The sequence below is a fragment of the Heterocephalus glaber genome, unplaced genomic scaffold (genome assembly GCF_053883595.1).
Source record: "Heterocephalus glaber isolate CG9 unplaced genomic scaffold, H.glaber_assembly_v1.0 deba00001067, whole genome shotgun sequence".
NCBI lineage: Eukaryota > Metazoa > Chordata > Mammalia > Rodentia > Bathyergidae > Heterocephalus > Heterocephalus glaber.
Genome location: NW_028258187.1, coordinates 2478392 through 2498956, shown reverse-complemented (window position 1 = coordinate 2498956; position 20565 = coordinate 2478392).

Sequence of the window (20565 nt, the reverse complement as noted above, 5' to 3'; positions counted from 1 at the left end):
GGGAGGCAGCGCAGGGCAGGGCTGTCCTCACTGAGAACAAACTGGCTGTGTGGGCATCTCCAGTGCTCTTTTTATAGCTCTGCTCGGAACTGTTTTCCCTTGAAAATGAATGGAGTGCCCAAAGGCTGCTCTCTGCCCTCCGCAGGGCAGGGCACGTGCAGCTGGATTAATGAGGTGTTTCTCACATTCGCCCACCAGTGGGGCCATCACCCACATCCCCACCTTCCAGCAGGGCTGCCGGGATGGGCTCTGACCCTGAGGGCCCTGTGTCCCATGCCTTAGCCCCGTCCAGGAGGGCCCCCGCCCCCCACCAGGCTGTGGTGCCTCTGTCTTCTGCCTTGGGCTGCACCACCAAACTCTCTGCATGGGGCCAGGTTGCAGTGCGGACCTGTGACTGGTGGATGGGCCATGGCAGGAGCAGCTCCTGATGTGGGGACACTGTGACAAGGCGGGAGACACAGCGACTGGGGCCACTGAACCTCCTGGGAGGCAGGGCCAGGGGACGCCCCCCGGGCACTGCCCCTTCCCATCTGCTTGGGGCTCTGTTCTGTTCACAGTCCAGTCAGAGTGTTCTTCTGGGCCACCCAGCACGGGGCTCTGGGTGGGGGTCAGGTACAAATCAGCCTGGCTCTGCCCAGTTAAGCCAAGAGATGCAGTAGGACAGAAGAGAGGTGTGAGACCTTGCAGGTGTCTGCTGAGAGCCAGTGTCTCTGACATCTGATCACAGCTCACCGAGCCAGGGAGGAGGAAGTGATGGAGTCGAGTTCAGGAACCGTGAGCAGAGGCACAAACATGGCACAAACCAACGTCCCCATGTGGCATGCGGACGGTGTGGGCCCCGGGATGATCATATTTAATACTAACAACCGTCACGCACAGTAAGTGCTCGTGCTGCTTTGTGCTGTTGCTATTGGTCCGTGTCTGCAGTGCCGGTGGTTACCCCCTGGCCGGGAGCTGTTCTGTGTCCATGACCCATCTCCATCGTCCCACGTACATACTGCATCTTCACTCTTTTATACCCCCTTCCCCTCTCTTCCCCCTCCCCCGATTTCGTGGTTCCTGTCCCATTTACAGAAGATCTATCTCCCGGAGTCCTACTTCCAACTTTGATTTTGCTCTTTATATGTTGAGGCAAGTTAAGTAACCGACCCGACCGCAGTGGACACAGAAGGAACACCAGCAGGGCAAGAGCACTGAAGGCCGAGACTCAAGAAGTTCACAGTTAGCATGCACAGCGCCCATCCCCATTGGAAAAGTTGGAATTGCAGAGATTAAATTACGGGACCAATTTATGGGGCTAATACGTGTCAAAGGGGCACTGAACCCAGGCTGGTGTGGTGTCAGAGATGTGTCATTTTCCCTGCAGGAAGGAAGTAGCAGTGGCCCCTCTGGGCCTCGGAGCCCCAGGCAGACAGCCGTGTCCAGCTGAAAGCCGTCAGGGCTCTCAGGCACTGACCCTGAGACCCCTCTGACACTCGGCGAGCTGTCTCCACAGACGGACCTGTGGGACCCTGTGGAGCTGGCCACCAACCGTTGGTCACCTCCTGCTGCATAATGGGCCAGGCATGGTCGGCAGCCCCCAGCAACATGGGCTGTACGTCCAGTCCCTGTGGTTGCGCAACTGTGGGGCGCTGTGCTCAGCAACTCAGGGCAGTGTCACCTGTTGCATTCACATTGGGACTTCAGCTCCATTCCAAGCTCACTCAACCTGCTGGGATTCCGGCCCTCAGCTCCCAGGCGCCTCCCCTCCAGCAGGTTGTGGGCAGCTTGCTGTTGGTTCATTGGAGCTTAGCAGGAGAGTGGGTGGAGCGTGGCCCACCCTGCTGACTCCCATGTAAAGCCCACTGGCTCCCCATGTGAGGCCTCCAGGAGGTGTCAGTGGACCTGGAAGGTAGGACCTGTGAGAGCCCTCGTGAGAGGGACCCCAGACAGTTCTCTAGCTCTCTCCACTGTGTGACAACATGGCAAGGAGGTATCTGTCTGCACACCAGAAAGAGACCTCCTCGGCAGCTTCCGCCTCCACAGCAGAAGTGAGTTCTTGTGCTTCCAACCCACTTGGCCTCCAGCACTTCTCCGCTGAGGCAGGGCGGGTTTCTTCAGGAGCTTTCACCGAGTCAGGGCAGGACCACCTCCCTTCAAAGACCATCTGACTTTGGACCTCAGCTATATCCAAAGCATCTTGCACCTTTGGTCCATAGTTTAACCCAGTCGCAGTGCCATGTGCCCAGCTCACAGGACCCCACGCAGAGGAAGGGGCCTGTGCCGCAGGGGCTGGCACTTGGGGTCATCTTCCAGCCCTGCCTGCCATGCCGAATGTGTTCCTAACCCTGGATGCCCTGGCCTCCTTCAGGGCCGGAGCTGCACTGCATGTGCTTTGGAATCTCCTGTCCCGTATCCTCTCTCTGGTAGGGCTCACCCACCACCCAGCGCTCTGGCCGAGGGTCAGCGTTTCTGATGAAAGATTTCACGGGAAAAGGGTGACATTTCTGTCGCAAGTTGACTCCGTGGTTGGCTTCAGTGATTATCTTTTGATGATCTCTGCTTCCCCTCTCCCCCATTGTTGTCGACAGTCAGGGCTTAGCTGTGCCTATTATTTATTGAAAGAGCTGAAGAGGAAGAGACCAAGGTGAACCCTAATAATTGAAAGGAAGCGGCAGGTCCGAAGACATCTGAATGTCAGTGGATGGAACTGGTTCCAGTCTTGAAGATTTTATCTTTAAGCTGTCTTGGAAAACAGCCTTTTGACTCAACCTAGGAACTCCTATACTAAATGGAATTTTATTTCTTTTGTAAGGGTTGTCTGTTGATTGTTAGATTTTGTGTTTTGTTCTGTTTACCATTTTCTCACACACGAACTTAGCCCAAAGGGGCTGGGCAAGAAGACAAGGGCAAATCCGCAACCCTAAGAGACTGTGTCAGAGAGCAATTAAGGATTTCAGTCTCATCCAAAAATGTCCAAATTTCAAGATCCTTAGATAGTTCTCGCACTAGTGTTGCCAAAATAGAAACAAGCTTTCTACAGTCAACTCTGATGGTGATTTATTAAGACTTTATCAAACCCAACCCCCACATCCCACCAGCACTCTGATCCAAGGTTGCTCTTTAGAGTCCTCAAGCTGAAGAAGAGTTCTATTTCTACTTCCTTGAACACTTTCATGACTAACTCTGCTCAGACCACAGGCTCAGCTCCTAGAATTGGGTGAGAAAAATCCTGATGGAGAGAAAGGCAGAGGAATTTGGGGACTGGACATCTGGGGCCCATACTGTTCCCAGCGTGTGCCTGGAATATTCCTGGGGTCTGCTTCTCTCCATCACGCCCATCTCAGACAGCGTCAACCTTGAAGGTGCTGGTGACTTCTAATGACTCCTGGGTCTGTGATGAGGACACTTATAAACACGAGGAGCGCCTTATCCCTTTAGTGTGAAATTCTCTGATACCAACAGGGAATTTTCAAACACAACTGGCAACAAGAAGCATATGGTCAGGGAGTCAAGTTACTGCTCTATTTCTTTTCTTTTTTTTTTCAATTGTTGTCTGCCAAGGACAATATATTTTTTTCCCTTCTTCAAAATAAACATTGTGCAGGAATGTGCTTTAGTAAATGGCTGGGGCTCTATTATATTTCATGCAGCTTTCTAAACAATTTCCAACCCCGGGCTGGCCGGGTGTCAAACAGAAGGCTACCAACAATAGCAAAATCCCATTAAAGCCAAGAAGGTTCCTTCCTGAGCTAAGCCTGGCCAGAAATAGTCATCTTGGCTCATTCTCCAGTTTGGCACCAGGGACTAATAATGCATGGTCTCCTAATGGAAATTATCTAATTTCATCCAAGAGCCGCTCCAGAGAGAGCCGGGCTGACGCACTAACAGTCAATATAACAACATTCTTCTTGAAGTGCTGAACAATGGGCCTTTGGAGAGACTGTGATAAACCACGTCAGACTCCGGACAAACAGGAGTGTAAAAATAGGCATCAGAGGCATTGACACAACTGCATCGTTTCTCAGGAGACAGGCGCCGAGGAGGGATGACCAGAAGGCTCGTTGGGAATACTTCATCAGATGTGGGGGAAGGATGGTGGGGAGAGGAAAGAGAGAGGGAGGGAGGAGAGGAAGAAAGGCAAAGAGTGGGGGAAATGAAGAAAACGAAAAGGAAGAGTGGTACACTGCATGGTCAGTTACATTAAGTCGCGTTTGGAGTGTGAGCCAGATTATCATTCTGGGGCTGTTTTTCAAACGCTGTATGCAAGGAGCAGCCAGCTAAATAATAGTGTTCCACCTGAAGATATTTGTATTTCTATGTATAGATCTATGGATATGTTCTCTGCATTATCTCAGTGACACTTTTCTGAGACCAACACAGTCATCCTGCCGCACACATCTGCTTTTATATTTTTTCATGTTATTACTTGTTTTATACATTTTTTAAGCTCCATCTAAACGCTAAGCTCCCCAAGGCTAGGGACTGACTTGTGTCATAGTGGTTATCCAGACAATAAGACAATAAGCATCAGTTAAAAGTGTTGACGGATAAGGGGCCGGGGATTTACCTCAGTGGTTCCACCGCCTGCCTCACAAGCGCAAGGACCTGAGTTTGATCCCTGGTACCAAAAAAAAAAAAGTGTTGACTGATTGATTGGTTGAATCCAATACTCATGAAATCTAAGAAAGTCTTTCATGGTGAGAACGTCAAAAAATAAAACTGGAAATATCTTCAAGGTTGGTAATTTCAGGGTTCAAACCTAATCAAGACTTCTCTGACCCCACATCTACTGCACCTTCCCTTTCCCCTCCCTACCACCAAGCTAGAGGATGATGTAGCTCAGTGGTGGTGAACCTTCTAGAGCTCTCAATGATACAAAGAGCCTGCTGTGGCAGGCGTGCCATGGGTTAGGTCCTGGAATATGAAAGGGCTTTCACAGGCCACAGCCCTGGTGCTAGGAGACCACAGAGATTCTCTTTGGGCCTAGCAGGAGAGTATGCAGCTGCCCACTGCTCCCAGGCAATGTGTTCTAGCTGCACCCACACCACTGGAGTTGTGTTCAGAGTCAGAGTCAAAGTGGATGGTCCCATGTGTCAGTCTGCATTTCCTGCCAACCCCAAGCCAGGCAGATACTTAATACCTTGGTGACACTGGGTCTGCAGTGGGACAGCCCACAGCTGCAGGAACAACATGAAAAGTTGACTTCTCTGAATATGATTGTGTACATTTTCAAGGTTGAACCATGTGACTATAACACTGTTCAACAGCTCAAAACTGAATGTTAGGAGGCTAGTATTTGGAGTATAATAGGAAGTAAAATGGAATGTAAAGCCAAATGCATTAAAAGGAAAAAGGAGACAAGCTCATATTGATTAAAATATAGTCCAGTAAGAAGTTGTTAACCTCATGCACCTACAACTTCAAATATACAACACTAATAGAAATATAGGAAGTGACATGAATTGTCCCCAGTATAAACACTCATGCATGGAGGTCTTGGTCCCTTCAGGCAGCGATGTTCAGAGGTGAGCAGATCTTGAGGATGCTAACATTGTCAGTGAATTAGTCTTTCAATGAGTTCATAGCCAACTGGGCCATCAGAGGTGGCGCCGAGCTGGCAGAAGTAGGTCACTGGGGATGTAACCCAGAAGGGATATCTTTTCCCTGGTCCTTTTCCTTTCCCTCTCTGCTTCCTGATGCCATGAGGTGAGCAGCTGTCCTCCACCACACCCTTCCGCCATGATGGTCCTGCCTCACCACAGGTGTAAAGCAATGGAGCCCCTGACCACGGACTGAAACCTCTGAAACCATGAGCCAAAGAAACGCCTCCTCCTTCAAGCTGTTACGTCGGGGATTTTGTCACAGTGACAAAAAGCTCGTTAATGTAAGGAGAGACTGATAAAAAGCACAAAAAATTAAATACACAAAAAGTAATGCTGTAGTCATAACATTTGAACAATATACACATATTTAATAGATGTATGAAAACTTGGCATTCAATAGAGACAACACATATTTTTAAAACTATACAGAAATTCACAAAATGTGGCCACTTGTTGAGAATATACCAACAAATTCTGAAGTGAATGGGTCACATTACTTGCATTCTCTGTATACAATGCAGTAAAATAGAAATTCACACAGGCGCGCGCGCACACACACACACACACACACACACACACCCCTCCACTTGCCAATATTAAAATAGTCTTCTAAGTTCATGAATATAAAAGCAAACCAAAACTATTTAAAAGCAAATTATAGACCTCTTATGAAAACAACTGTGAAATAGCCAAAGTAATACTCAGAGGAAATACTGTAGTTTTAAAACACATGTTTCTTAGAAAATGAAAAATTGAAAAGTAATCAAAGTGTTCAACTCAGGAATAATAATAACAAGCAAAATTAATAAAGATAGAAGAAAGTAATAAAATAGAAAATATTAATGTGTATATTTAACCATTTTAAAAGGAAAATATTGGGTTGCCCCCTGCAGAATACATTAACTTGGATGTTGTCAAATGTCTATTTAGAGAAAGTATCAGTAAAGATGATTTCTGGAGTGTTCTGCATAAAATATTGCTAGGGTTAAGTTAAATAGTACAAGTAGGAGCTGTGGGGCTGTGCCTGGCACCGTAGAAGTCCCACTTAGCTGCTGCTGTTACTGTCAAGTAATTTTTGAGTGTGACAGGGAAATGACAACGAAGCTCATGTTCACGTCTGCATTTACTCTTTTACTTACTGGGCTGAATCCCGCTTTTGGGTCACCCACCTTTGTCTTTCATCATTTCTATTAAGGCCACCCGACTCCCTGTCTGCACCCCTACAGTCTCAAAACCTGAATCACCATCCTGTCTTTCCCGCAGATGGCTTTTCAAAGCTGTGATCACAGGGCGGCCCTCCTGCCTGCGAAGCTTTCACCTCTCCCAGGCCCAGTTGTTTACCTTTCCCTGTGTGAGATGGAACCCAGGCCTTCCCCTTCTGCGTGAGGTTCTGAGCCCCGCGGGGCCTGCTGCTCTTCCTCCCTGCTTCTGTGAGTCTGGTGGCTTGGTCAGCGTGCGGTTCAGGAAACCATTTCTTCACTTGATATTTTAATGCAATCAGCGTTTTTTCTTTTGTTTGTTAGTTATAATTTTGGGCTCTAGTCATTGAAAAGCTATTTGCTGAGCATCTCCTATTTGCTGGTCCACATGCAAGGTACAGAGGGTACAGAACTGTCTGGGTCCAGAAATGACCATCAGCAGGAGCTGTGTGCAGCAACAGTGACAACATAGCATGCTTGGGGCTGGAACCCGGGTGAAGAGACTGCCTGGGATGGGGAGGAGAGCGCCCAGTGTAGATGAAGTAAGGAGGGGGCCGAGGTCAGGGAAGGCTGCCAGGAAGGGACACAGCGTGGGACAGGCTCTGACAGAGGAGCAGGAGCTGGCCAGGGTCAGGGAGCTCAGACTGGGGTGTGAGGTGTCCCAGATGGAGAATACAGCGCTTGCAGGGCAACAAACCAGGCTCCAGCAGCCTCTTCACTGGGGCTTTGATTTGCATTTCCTTAATGACTAATGAACGTCTTTTCATGTGCTGCCTGGCTGTATGGGTGCCTCTGGAGAAATGTTTCCAATTCTTTGTCCACTTTTTAATTGACTTGTTTATCTTATTGCTAGTTTGTAATAATTCCTTATGTAGTCCTTTATCTCATCCAGGATTTCAAAAATATTTCCACCCATTCCGTTTTGCATTATTGATGGTTTTCTTTGAAACAAGAAAGTTTTAATTTTGATGAAGTCCAATTGAATATACGTATATTTAATTCTCTCTTGATGTCATAGCTAAGAAACCATTATTGTAGTACAAGATCAGAAAGATTTACTCTTATGTTTCATCCTAAAACTTTATAGCTTTATCTCTCATGTTCAGGTCAATGATTTGCGTTGAATTAATTTGCATATATGGTGTGAGGTAGGATACCATACTTTCGCATGTGAATTTCCCTTTATTACACACCACTGTTTGAAAGAACTATTCTTTCCCCACTGAATTCATTTGTCATTACTTTTAAATGTCTGCTGATCTGTGTAAGAGTTTACTTTTGTACTCTCAGTTCTATTGGTCTACATGTCTGTCCTGTGCCAGAACCACACTGTGTTGAATACTGTGGCTTTGTAGTAAGATTTAAAATCAGCCAGCAAGTGAGGGCCTCCAACTTTGTTCCTTCTTGGGGGTCCCCCTTTATTAGTAGTAACAGGGTATACAGTATTATCTTGCTTGATATTAGTATACTGTAGCAACCTTCTATTCCTGGGATAAATCTTAGTTACAATCTCATTTATACATTGCTGGATTAATTTTGCTAGTATTTTGTTGAGGATTTTTTTCATCAATATTCATAAGGGATGTTGTTGTGTAGTTTTCTTTTCTTGTGACATCTTTGTCCGACTTTGATTTCAAGGCAATACTGGCTTCCCAGAATAAGTGGCAGGTGTTACCCCTTCTTGACTTTTTGGATGAGTTTGTGAGGGATGGATGTTAAAGGACTGTGTTTTTAAACATTTGTGAACATTCACAAGGGAAACACTTGATGTCCTAAATTTGTGGCTAGATTTTTGTGGAAAGTTTTCTGATAACTGATATAATCTCTTTACCCATTATAACTGCCCACATTTTCTTTTTCCTCTTGAATTAGTTTCCGCAGTTTGTGTGTTTCTGGGAATCTGCCTATTTCATCTAATCCATGGGCACAGAGCAGTTCACAGTCTTCTCTTAAACCTTTTTATTTCTGTTAGGTCCGTAATAATGCTGCCTCTTTCATTCCCGACTTTAGTAATGTGAGTCTGTCTCTTTCTCTCAGTCTTTCTCTACCACTCTCATTAGTCTAGCTAAAGATTTGTCAGTTTCACTGATCTTTCCAAAAAGTCAGCTTTTAGTTTCATTGTTTTTTCTCTATTATTTTCTATTCTTTGTTTCATTTATTTCTGCTCTAATCTTTATTGTTTCCTGCCTACTGCTTGATTTGAATTTAACTTGCTCTTCTAAAAACAATGTTTCCAAGGGAAAGGTCAACGTGTATGTGCATGTGTGTGTGTGTGTGTGTGTGTGCATGTGTGCGTGTGTGTGTGTGTGTGTGTGTGTGTGTGTAATTGTAGAGATAGAGTTCAACGCCAGGATCTCATGCGTGTTAGGCAATGTGTTCTACCACTGAACTACACCCCAACCCCTGGAAGTTTAACTTACTGATTTGAAACCTTCATTTAAAAAATAAGCACTTATCTAAACATTTTTACTCATTGCTTTGCCTTCATCTGATAAGTTTTGCTTTGCTGTGTTTTCATTTTCACTCACCTCAAAATATCCTTATAATTAGTCTTTTGACTCAATGATTACCTAGGAGTGTGTTGTTTAGTTTTCACGTATTAGTAAATTTCCCGCTTCTCTGTTAACTGAGTTTTAATTTCGTGTGGTTACAGAACACACTTTTGGTGACTTCAGTCCTTTTAAATTCATTGAGTCTTGTTTCATGGTTGAACATGTGGCCTGCACTGAGGATGTTGCGTGTGGATCTGAGGAGAATGTCCATTCTGCCGTTGTGTGGAGGGTTCTATAGAAATTAATTTGGTCTGGTTGATTGGCAGTGTTATTCACGTCTTCAGTTTTCTTCCTAGATCTTTTGTCCAGTTCTATCCACTATTGAAAGTGGAATCTTGAAGGCTCCAAATATCACTGTTGAATTATCTATTCCCCATTTCAATTCTGCCCATTTTCCCCATATGTTTTTGGGCTTCTGTTAAATTCAAATGTGATTCTGTCTTCTTGATGGACTGAACCTTTTAACATAATGCAATGTTTTTTTTCTGACTCTAGTAATAATTTCTGTTTTAATGTCTATTTGTCTGATATTAACATAGCCTCTCCATCTCTTTTCTGGTTTTGCTTACACAATATAATTTTTTCATTTTTTACTTTCAATTTATTTGTGCCTTTGAAACTCAGTAGTGTCTTTTGTAAATAAGCTGAATCACTTTGTTAAATAGCTAAATCATTTTTTGCAACATACATACTGATTTCTGCCTTCTGTCGGAATGTTTAATTCATTTCCATTTAATATAATTAGGAATAAGGTAGGATTCACACCTGCAATTTTGTTGGCCTTAATCTCTCCTATAGCTTTCACTCCTCTCTTTCCTCCTCTACTTGTGCCTTTTGTTTTATTTAGTTTCTAGTGCTCTATTTTAGTGCTCTTGTCATTTCTCTTTTTGCCTGGAATTATAATTAAATCTTAATTTATAACAATGTAATTATTCATATCAACTTGATTTTCAATTGTAAACAAAAACTTTGCTCCTTATATAGCTCTCTTTAGTGGCATTTTTGCCATTCAAATTATATTTTTATACACTATAATCCCAAAACACAGTTTTATGATTATAGCTTCATGCAGTTCTCTTAAATAACAGAAGAGTTAGAAGCCAAAATTACATTCCTGTTGTCTTCTATATTTATTTATGTAGTCACTCTATTTTTTTCATGTGGTTTCAAGTTCCTTTCTAGTAATTGTTACTTTCATTTCACTGGAGGATACCTTTTAGTACCTTTTGGTGGGGTTGTTTCTGCTGCTTATGATTCCTTAGATTTTGTTGAACTAGGAGTGGATTAATTTATTTTCACTGTATATAGTCTTTTTCAGTGAAGATCTTTCTCTTTGTATACGTTGGCTACCACTCCTTTTGATGAGAAGTTCGCTTGTATCTGATTGAGACTTCTTCCTATATGGCAAGTCATTTCTGTCTTGCTGGTTTCTTTTTGTGTTTATATTTCATCAGTTTGATTATGATGCAGTGAGTACAGTCAAATCTTTAAGTTTAGCTTGTCTGTATTTTACCGAGCTTATTGGCTGTGTAAATATACTTTTTGTTGTTATTTGTTTTGTGGTACTGGGGATTGAACTCAGGACTCATGCATGCTAGGCAAGCACTTCAACACTGAGCTAGATCCTTAGCCCTCAAGGTGTTTTATTTTTATTCAGATTTGGGGAGTTTTCAGTCATTTTTCTTCAGGTGTACCTCCCATCACATGTGTGTGGGTACATTGGTGACATCCCCCAAGCCCCTGTGTCTCTGCTCATTGTTCTTTGTTCATTTTCATTTCTGTTGTGCACATTGGATAACTTCTGTTGACCTATGTGCAAGTTCACTGTGTCTTTATTTGACCGGGTCAAAATGCTGTTGAGGTCCTCCAGTTAACCCTTTATTTTACATGTTGTACTTTCAATTTCAAACTTCTAGCATGTTCTTTTTAATAATCTGTATCTCTTTGCTAACATTCTTTATTGGGTGATACATCACTCTTATTTTCCTTTAGTTCTTTAGACATGGATTCCCTTTGATTCTGTGAACATATTTATTTCTGGATTTGAACTCTTTGCACAGTATGTACAAGTGTGACTTTTCTGGAACAGTTTCCTTTAACTGCTTTTTTTGCTTAAGTAATGGGCATACTTTCCTGTTCCTTTGTTTGTCTTGCACATTGTGTGTGTGTGTGTGTATGTGTGTGTAATTCACAATTTTAATGTGGTGACTGGAAATCAGATCCCACCTAGGAGCAGGGCTTGTTGTCTCTTTCTGTGTGTTGTAGTAGTCGTTGTCTGTCTGCTTAGTGACTTCTTGAACTAATTGTACAAAATCTTCTTCAGGGTCATGCAAAGTTACTAAAGCTGTCTTGGCTAGCTCGGTTTCCCACTGATTATTGAACTGAGATTTCCTTACATGCCTACCAGCAAGAATGTGCCCCAGCTTTGCCAGGAAGCTCTCTGGATGTGTTCAGAGTGCCTCTCCAGTGCTCTCGCAGGCAGCTTACAGTGACAGCTTGACCTTCATCTCAAGGTCAGCTGGAGGTGAATGATTACTGTCTTCTTGGTCTTACCTAAGCATTGGAACAGTTCTGCTTGTGTCTATGGTCTTCTAAATTCAGAGGAATACATCAGAGCTTTGCAGAGCCCCATATGGACAGCTTATTCCTCATATTTCCTTTTAATTTTTTTTTTTGCCATCTTCTCCTTTCCCCCTAGCAGTCAGTGCAGCCTCAGGCAGCCAGGTGCTAAACAGTTGTTGCTGATTGTTTTGCCTGATCCCCTGGGAAAAGGATGCTCATGCTGTTTGAGCTCGAAGTGAGGTGAAATGAAGACCAGTTCTGCAGGTGAAGGTCTCTTGCACACTGCTCAAGAGCTCGAACAGTGGCAGGTCTCGGGGCTGGGGCTGCAGAAGGGCCTCCACTACTGCTCTGCACACGATAGTGAGTGCTAGGCTGCTGGGTTTCATGGTACCATGATTGGTAAGCTGTTGGCTTTCGAGGCTATCCCACAACTGAGGAGAGAGGGACGAACACTAAGACCACAAACATCACCAGTCTCACCAAGCCTCAGCCGTTTCTCTTGAATGGACACTTCTCAAATTGTTGACAGGATTTGGTTAATTTTCAGAGTTCTGAAAGCCATGACATTGACCCTTTTTCTCCGTGTTCTTGTTGATTTCATAGAGGAATAGATCTTCAGAGAGTTTTCATACCATCATTTTGCCCTTTTGGGTTTTATTTATTGGTTCTGTACTATTATTCCTTCTAGATTCTCTTGCCTTGCACGATGCTCCTACATCTCCATGTAAACCACAAATAACAGTGGTGATTAAGACTGGACCGGAAATAATCTAGTCATTATCTGGAATATTCTCTGGGGATAGGACTTTTGAACCAGCCTCTCTAGATTCTTGCTGATTCCTAGGAATCAAGGTTGACGAATCCAACCAACTATCTTCACATCATGAATCCACATTTCCTCATCTTGCCTGAAAGTGTATTGCACAATCACTGTTGAATGTTTTGTTTACAGCAGGATGTAGTTTTTAATGTTGTTCCTCTTACCTTTAATCCCTTTATTCTGCATTCTTTTTATCCACAGCGTTGATCATCAACGTGATATATCTATTGCCTTTTGGCTGTTTCATTACTAAATATGTGCTTCTTTTTTTTTTTTTTTTAGAATTGGATATGTGTCTTTTTTAATAGGAGATGCTTGCAATATGTGAATACACTCATCATGGAAAACTGGTACATATACATACCACATCTTGTAAAATGCATGCTTCTTGAAAGTGAGAAGTTTTGTTTTCTTTCGTGCTGCTAGGCTGCCTCTGTCTAGAGAAGTTTTGATCACATAGTACCTGGCTCAACAGCATTTGCGAATGCACTGAAGGGACTACTTGACGGACTTCCTAGCATTTTAGGAAAAAAAGAAATGGCATTAGCTTTGCACAACTTGGTCTTTTAGAAATATTCATATTGTTTCAGTGGAATCCTAGGTTTTCAAAATTCAGATGAATAAGCAACTTGATTTTCTAGATTTCCCAGGGAATAATACCATGTTTACTAGTCTGAAGTTTATAACCCTTTTAAAATTTGGCATTTTTTTGCCTCTTGATTTTGGCATCTCTCCTCTTCTCTATTAATTCCCTAAGATATAGTTAACAATGACTCTAAGTTCATATCAGAATGCTTTCAAACATGTGGGATAAAAAGTGGTGAATTTTAAGCACCACTTTTAAATTTTAGTAGCTTTAAAGGGTGCCCTGTACTCTCTTTAGAACTTTAAATTTAAATTGATTGTCTTTAAAATATTTGCAATTTTTCTTGAAGAGAAGATTTGCGTAAAGTAAGAGTTGAACAATTCTGATTTCCCTTTGCTATTAGGTGATATCATTTCATTTTTACCACAGCCTGGTGCTTTTTTATCCTTTTAAAAATCATTGGACATGTTACTTATTGTATCAATTACGCACCTACACAGTGGAGTGTTACACAATCACAAGACATTTGCGGGTTATTTTCACGGCAGAGTGAGTCTCCAGTTTGTACCACCGCTGACAGCAGGCAAGCGTGTGACTTCACCAGTTCACATCAGCCTCTGGACTATCATCGGAATTTGAGGAGTGGGGGCTGGAGACAAAGCTCAGCAGCAGAGCACTTGCCGAGCCCATGTGAGACCCTGGGTTTAACCCCCAGCACTTCCATGCTGTTTTGAGATGTAGATTTAAAAGTCCTGTTGTCAACAGTCACATATTTTAGAAGATCTAACCTCATCTTGGGCTCTTGCCATTCTGCAGCTATTCTGAGAAGTTCCTGCCATGCCTGAGATTTCTTTGTAACTTCCACCTTAGGTATATGAACCCTTAAAGATGGGAACTGACTACAGGGTCACCTCACTGGCTGGGGTGCCTCCCTTTATCCCACTGGGGTCACTGGGGCCATGTACAGTACTTAGGACTAGAATCTGGTTTCGTCATCTCACGCCTTCTCTAAGACATACTCCCCATGCTAGTCTCTGGGCATAGAATTAAAATCACATTGTTCACGTGATAGTTCTCCAAACATTTTTCTGTAATTCTTAGGTAATGTCCACATTAACATGCTACGTGCACTGAGATATTCTTGCTTCACACAACCAGTTTTAATGATGGAGCTTATGTTGAGAGTGTTAAAAGACTAGGAATAAGAAAACACTACTACTAAACCTACCAAACAGTTACACTGAATTATAATGATGAGTGGAGGCCACCAGCCCCTGCTCACTATGGAACTACCATAGATTTCAGGCTGGGGGTAGATTAATCATCACTGTCTCCTGCTTTCCTATCCCTCCCCCCTTTTTAACATTTTGGACGTGTTAACGAGAAAGAGCTGTAACTGAAACCAAACAGAATAAATCTCAGCTGCCAAGAAAACCAGTCATGTGGCACAGCAGGCTGGAATGGTGGCCTGAATCTGTGATCTCTGCAGATAGGGGGCAGCACAGGAGACCAGAGGCCTAGAGGCATCCAACAGGAAGTGAATGAGCTGTCAATGGGGAGCAGCACAAGGACGGAGCATGTGGTGGCTCTTTGGGGAACACTGGGATGCTGGCTTCCAAGACTGCATCCAGGCCCAAGGTCTCCTGAAAGCTGGGAGACAGTGCTAAAGTGAGTCAAGGAAAGCCACAAACTGGGAAAAAGGAGACTCAATCCAGGGTCATAATTCACCTCTAGTATGTAAAAGTTTACAGCCATTGCATTAGTTAGCTTCCTGTCACTATAACAAAACACCTGAGATAATTACCTTATGAAGACAAAAGGTTTATTTTGGCTCACAGTTCTAGGAGTTCTAGTCCATGACTTGTTGGTCCCATGGCTTGTGGTCAAACAGTACTTCGTGGTGACAGTGTGAGAAAGGATAAAACCCCTCACCTCATCAGCCAAGACCCAAAGAAAAAGGCAAAGAGGAAGAGGATGGAGTCCCATTATCTCTTTGGGGGGTGTTATAGTGCAGATCTAAAATGTTCCTCAAAAGTTTTATGTTCAGAGGTATGGCCTGGTCAGAAATGGGTGAGTCCTTGGGGGCATGACTTGTAAGGGTGTATTCTTGTCTCTAGCTCCTCCCTTCTCTCTCTGCTTCTTGGCTTCCACATGGTGAGCAGTTTGCCTCTGCCATGCCCTTCACTGTGCCCTTTCTTCTGCCTTGGATCCAGCCAACCATGGAAAAACCCACTGAGACTGTGAGCCAAATAAACCTTCCCTCCTTTAAGTTGTGGGTGTTGGGTACTTTCTCCTAGTGATGAGAGTGATCAATACAGCTAATTGGCACCAAGAGTGGGGTGGTTGCTGTGAGTGTACCTGATGTGTGTTTCAGAAGCCTTTTGAACTGGTTTGCAGGAGAAATTTGGAAAAGTTGGAAAATGCTATCTAGAGAAGACATATAATGCCATACTAAGAGATTGATGAGAGATTTGGGTTGGAATTTGGAAACTAGAATGCTAATAGGAATGCAAACAGTAAAGACGAGGTTCAGGAGATTTCAGTACAGAACAAACTCCACTGGCAGTTGGACTAGAGACAATGTGTGTTACATTATAGTCAAAAATTTATCTACATTTTGCCCATGTCCTGAGATGACAAGAGACTAAAATTGACGACAGCTAATTAAATAATCTGGCAAAGGAAATTTCAAGGCAGCCCAATGGTCCAGTTGTGGCATGGATACTACCAGCTACTTTTAGCCAGATTGCACTGAGAATCAGAAGCAAACAGCAGAGTTGAATGATTTGAAAAGTTTGCCATTTCACAAGAATGGACATGCCTACAAAGTTGGGGCAAAAGAGAACATGGTTGCTGAAAAGAGTAACATTAAAAAGAAGCCAAGTACTTTGCACAGAGACAAGAAGAAAGATGTCTTAAGGGAATCTAAAAAATCAGGGAAACTACCCCCATTTCAGGTTCAAGGGTACAAAACTGTAAATATTTCATTTGACAAGAGAGTCCCTGGGATGTCTGCTCATTCAGAGCTGCCTAGGGAAATGTATCACCAAGTTCAGCCATCCAGGGACTCCAGCCCGTGGTCCAAGAGGGCCTGGCTATTGCTCAAGCTGATGGCAGACTCTGGTGTCATCCACATGGTGCTGGTTTTCTTAGGGATGCAGAATGTAAGATCTGTGGGTTCTGGAGCCCTCCACTCGGATTTCAGAAGAGGGCCTATAAGGCCAGGAAAACACGTGTGACAGCATCACAGTCCCTACTGGGGGCCTTTGAGAGAGTAGGGCATGAAGCTGTGAGAGTAAAGATGCAGTGGAGACTTCAGGAAGTTGGAGATGCCAGGAACATGCAACATATGCTGAGGACAGGTGAAGCCAGCAAGGAGAGCCACTCTGGGAGCTACTCACAAGGACCTTTTTCCAAAGGTCCAGCACCACTAACCTGGGACCTGGCCTTCCGCACGCAGGCCTCTGGGGGACAGTGACACCCACACTAGCATTATGGCTGTGGGGGACACGGACACCACGATGTCCAGGCTGTACTTCAAGCTCCTGAGGAAGTTTAGGGACAGAAGGAAAGCGACTCAAAGCAAGCCCCAAACTGAGGAAAAATAGAGTCATGGTGGACCTCTCATGTAGAGAAGTTCCCAGCCACTAAGAAGAACAGTGAAATCTCCTCAGAGAGAAATGAATAAAAAATGAAAAACAACTAAAAACTGTGTGAAAGTGTCAATTAAGCAAAGTAAATTACAACATGAAAGCAGTGACCTGGAGAGGCTGCGCCTCCTCCTGGTGAGGTGCCCTGTCTTAGGCCGTTACACTTACGGTCATGGTACCCAGGGTGGTGGCAAAGCCGTCAGGCTGTGGGCACGTATGAGGCAGAAACCAGGTCTGACTTCCGCTCACTCATGTTTGCGCTTTAGCAAACGACTATGTGGATTGAGGTGCGCACTGCTCAGTCCTACACCTGGCTCCTCTGCTGCAGCTCTGTAACTGCCTTTAGGAGGTGTAAGGAGTGGGCAGTCAGGCCGATCCACGAGCACGGCCTGGGCTGGAACCGAGGTGGGGTCGTAGCTGTGGAGGACGAAGCGCTGGGGCCTGAGAACACGCACCACGAACACACATCCGGTGTCGGGACAGGAGTTATTCACTGCATATCTACTGCACACCTGGCGGCGCCTGTCTGTCTGTGGGGACAGAGAAAACACAGGAGTAGAGAATAACCGGGTGGCCTCAGGGATTCACAAATGCTCCAAGGAAATTACAGCCGGCAGCTGTGGGACTCGGCTCTGTGACACAGAAGCCATCCTGCCAAAAGGCCGGGCGGGGTGCTCCGGGCAGGGGTCCCTGAGCCACGCCGAAGCAGGAGGGTGCTGGGTGCAGAGGGCTTTGGTCCTGTGTGTGAGGTGGCACCCTTCGGCTCCACTCTCCAACTGGAAAGAGGCAGAAGAGAGTGGGCTTGGCGGGGTAGGGAGACTGAGTCAGGGAGACCGAGGATTTCGGGTACAGAAGGCCACCCTGAGACCATGGGGGATGGGAGAAAAGTCCAGCCTGTTATTACGGAATGAACAAGAGGGCCGGACTTGGGGGCACACACCTACAATCTCAGCACCCTGGAGGCTGAGGCAGGAAGATTGCTGCGAGTTGGAGAACAACCTGGACTGCAAGTGAGTTCAAGTCCGGCTTGAACTACACAGTGAGACCCTGCCTCCACAACAAAACAAACAAACAAAACCGGCCAGGTCAGGCCCCCCAGCATCTGCTTCCTGGACCCAGAGCCATGGCCCTCTGCACCCAACAACGCTAGCTGTGAAGTCGACTTGGACGTAACGTGATCCCTGTCGCCGAGGGTCGCCCTCCCTCCCCTGTCTCATGTAACGTCTTTTTCTATTTTGCTCCGTGTGGAAGGAAGCGGCCCTGGCCAAAGCCGCTTTTAGAAACCCGCATTTTTGCCAGAGAAAGAAGCGTTCGCTTTCCTCGAGAGGAGGCGGCGGCGGGCGCTGTCAGAAAGCCACGCGGGGCTGGTCCAGCAGGTGGCAGCAGAGAACCGACGTTTCCCGCCGGGGCACAGCAGGGAGGGTGGAGATGCCCGGGCCTGCAAGGTTCTGCCGCTCACCCCCCAGCTGCCCCAGTCCTGGGGTGCGGATGGGGGCCAGGCTAGACGCCCGAGGCTCGGTCTGCAGGGTCCCTCTCCTCGGCCCCAGGATTCCCACTCCCGGCTTCGGGCTGGGCTGCTCCCTCTTCCCCTCTCAGGCTGGCCCTCTCTTCAATTCCCTTTGCGCTGCTCTGGGCGTGGCTTTCCTCCTTCGCTTCCACTCCAGGCTTGTTTCCTGATAGGACGAACCCGCGGCCTAGTGCACATCAGCCACAGGCTCTACCACCCCTTTACTGGTTTATTTTTCTGAGGCAGGGTCTCCCTTAGCGTGCAGGCTGGCTGCCCTTGAACTTGCACCCCTCCTGCCTCAGCCTTCCTGAATGGCTGGGTGCAGGTGGGCGCTGCCATATCCAGGGTTGTTACGAAGATGGTTCTTAAAGACCTACACTTCCTTCTCTTTCTTCGGCCACCCAGCCCACAAATCCAGCTTCCACAAGGCCAGTAGCTGACACATTGGGAGCAGGAGAGCAATTAAGGACTTCAGAGTTGCCTGTGCAAGTGGGAACTCAGTCTCTCACAGGGGGCAGTGTGTCTCTCCTGCTTTACTCCGTGGTTTCCTGGCAAGCCCAGGGGCAGCTGAGTGACAGCGTGCCACGCTGCAGGGGGTTGATCAGCAGGTTTGCTGAGACCGAGGGTCTTTCCTGGCTGCATGGAAAGATAGGGGTGGTATGTGGGAGCTCCACGGGAGGAAAGAGGAGGTGGAATCCACCCAAAGGGCTGCCTCAAGCTCTGGATCCAGACCTGCGGCTGAAGTTCAAGGGTAGGACCATGGCCAGAGAGGGCCAGCCACCTGGGAAACGAACGAGGAAAAGGGAGAAGAATGAACCCAGCGCCCGCCCGTGGGTGGTGGAGGGCCTATGCCTCATTCTCTCTCCCCTCCCCAAAGTCCAATTCTTTTGGAAAACTCAGCTTCTGTATTTAGTCCTAGGGCCACTGTGAGGTCTGCAGAAAAGGAGTTGAGGCCCACTCTAAGTAATGCGAGGTGTGTGTGTGTGTGTGTGTGTGTGTGTGTGTGTGTGGCATGAACGGGGGTCTCCAGAGCCCTAAACTCGGGGTCTAGAACCCACAAGAAGCCGAAGTGCGAGTGCTGAGCCGCGGTCCATAAATCTCCCTGGGCCAGAAAGACAGGCACCATACACAGATTCCTACAACGCCGCAAATCTCTCGAATTCTTAAACAGCTGAGTAAGCTGTGTTTCCTTTTCGTTTTGACTGTGATTATTTATTTCCATCTCTCTCTTTTTTTTGAAGCAAGCAGGTTTCATGTTTGAAATGATATTTAAAGTGAGTGGATGAGGTGTCCAACCCCACAGAGCCACTGCCTTTCTGGGTATTTCACCCCAGGTCTAGGAGAAGAGACAGCAGCAGCAGACTGGGCCAAGGAAGCTGCCAGAGGTGCATTCTTCCCGCAAGCAAAGCCCGGTGCTTGGGCTTGGTGACCTTTCTGTCCCGGGTCTAGGACGAGTTTGTGCTGGGGATTTTTAGGCTGAGGTCCTGGCTAACCAGGCCACCTAAGGATGAGTAGGGCCAGTTCTTGCACAGGTCACTGAAATCTTCCTTCCTTGATTCCAGTCTCTTTGCTTGGACTTCTAACTCCCTCCAGCCTAGTGTTAAATTAGAAGAGGCGGCCTCTGACGTTACCCTTTCCCAGGACAGGAAAGCAGACCTCGCTGTGCCTACCCAGGAAGAAAGAAGGGAGGAATTGCAAGGATTACAGAGGCCATTCAGAAACGATCAGAGGAAACCCCAGCCGATGCAGGGTCTTCCAAAATATGCGGCCGCATTTGGGGTCATGGTGCTGTAGATCAGGTTCAAATTAATTGGGTGTAATAGGCTGCTTTCCCTGGCCCTGCCACCGCCCCACTCAGGAGCTCTGGGCAGCTCATTTCGCCACCGCCCGGACGGCTTGGAAAGCAGAGATTAAAGGGAAAAGTCGCAGCTGTATATTTATATTTTCATTGCTAGAGGGGAATTGATTTCCGCGCGTTTATTTTGGTAGTTGTAATACACAAGGGCGGATTTGCGTCACGCGAGCAACTTGCCGGTGGAGATAAAGTTGCACAAATATTGAAAGGGGAAGTTCTAGGAGTCATTATAGAGTTTTTCTCCGGAAG